We start from the raw sequence: 2,033 nt of genomic DNA on the forward strand, positions 1-2,033 counted from the left end.
AGTAGTAGTAGTAGTAGTAGTAGTAGTAGTAGTAGTAGTAGTAGGTAGTAGTAGTAGTAGTAGTAGTAGTAGTAGTAGTAGTAGTAGTAGTAGTAGTAGTAGTAGTAGTAGTAGTAGTGGTAGTAGTAGTGGTAGTAGTAGTAGTAGTAGTAGTAGTAGTAGTAGTAGTAGTAGTAGTAGTAGTAGTAGTAGTAGTAGTGTAGTGGTAGTAGTAGTAGTAGTTGTAGTAGTTGTAGTAGTAGTAGTAGCAGCAATAATATTACTCTTGCTATAAGAATATTTCATGATTATATAAATCTTATGTAAACAAATCCCATTGTACAGTGTAAAAAATCATTATCATCATGTCGTATCTTATGTTGATTCATAAAATGTGAATTATTAGAGTTGTACCAAGGACTTATTTTTTAAATTATTAATTTATATTCAAACTATTAAATAACTAATCTATTAATTAGAAAATTTTACATTATTATTATCACCATTATAATTGTCATTATTATTATTATTATTATTATTATTATTATTATTATTATTATTATTATTATTATTATTATTATTATTATTATTACTATTATTATCTATTACTATCATTGTTTGCCTTGCTTTATTATTGATTTTATTTACTTGATTTGTTGATGAAAATATTATATTCTTGTATGAGTTATATTGACAATTGCCTACAAATAAACTTTTGAATCTTGTAGAAAAAAAAAAAATAATGCATTCGCGCAGGTGTGTCCCGGGACAGTCCTGTCATAGTGCGGAACCCCTTTTGAATAGAAGTTTTCTCCAGTGGGACAGGACAAATTTGTCCTGGGACAGTTTGTCCTAGTGCGGAAGGAGTCTAAGTAAAATAACCACCTTTCTACCGCTTGATCAATAGAATGAACACAGAAAATTCTGTGTAAATTAAACGTCTATAATGTGATCGAGAAAATAGTGTGATAACTAGTCACCCATTTGGTCGTATAAAAAATGAGAATGATAGAGAGAGGTCAATTCATTCACGTTATTGTTTATAAACATACAACTATGTTTGTCCGGGCATGTGTGAAGGCGTATCACAAATTCCGTGATTTGATTGGTCAAAATGTACTGGTTAACTATATATGTCTGTGTCAAGTGTCAAGCGATAGATAGTTCGAAGATGACGTCACTGAGGTCTTTGTTATTGTATTTTGCCATTCGCGTTTATGAGTAATGTTCACTGAACTGTATTAACCCGACTATGAACGTTCATGGATACACACAATTTTGTGTGTTGGTCCGTTATATTCCGGATGGCAATGTTATGAGCTTCTTAGCCAAGCGCATACTATATAGTTTAGGGAGAATAACTCATAATCACGGATGGCTAAAAAAAACCCCCCAAAAAAACCCAAAAAAACAGCAAAACCCTAAGTGACGTCAACTTTGTTCAATCTATAGTTAGAATGCGCTTGGCCAAGGAGTTCACAACATTACCATCTGGAAGTATAACGGACCTACACACAAACTCTGTGTTACCATGAACTTTTATAGTCTGGTTAAGGCAGTTTAGTGAGAATTACTCACAAACGCGGATGGCAAAAAACAATAACAAAGACTTGAGTGACGCCAACTGCATACTATCTTTTGAACCAGAACTATGATTGATGATTGACATTGCCATTACCCAATCATGATGTAACAGTTATTAGATGATTTCAGCTTGACCTCATTCAGTGTTTTGTTTTTGTTTTTGTTTTTTTTTTTTTGTTTACCTGACAACGAGGTCACGTGATAGGTAACACTTGTGTTCTGACAAGAAAGCGTGTTAACCAGGTATGCATTCATTACCTATCATCTGCAACAATAAAAAAAAAAAAAGCAATGAAGGATAACTAAAAAGAAAAGATGAAACGAGAAACAAAACAAAACAAATACTTTCTTTCTTTTTTTTTGAGGTTGCGTAGAAGATATGTTATATATCCAGGCGTTAGCCGCAGTGCAGCGTCGCAAGTGAGCCAGGGCAAGGTGACACAGTAGTCGAACTCGGTACCTTTCGGGTA

This window comes from Berghia stephanieae, chromosome 12 (assembly GCF_034508935.2).
Source record: "Berghia stephanieae isolate SIO BIC M18660-M18661 chromosome 12, UCSD_Bste_1.3, whole genome shotgun sequence".
Lineage (NCBI taxonomy): Eukaryota > Metazoa > Mollusca > Gastropoda > Nudibranchia > Aeolidiidae > Berghia > Berghia stephanieae.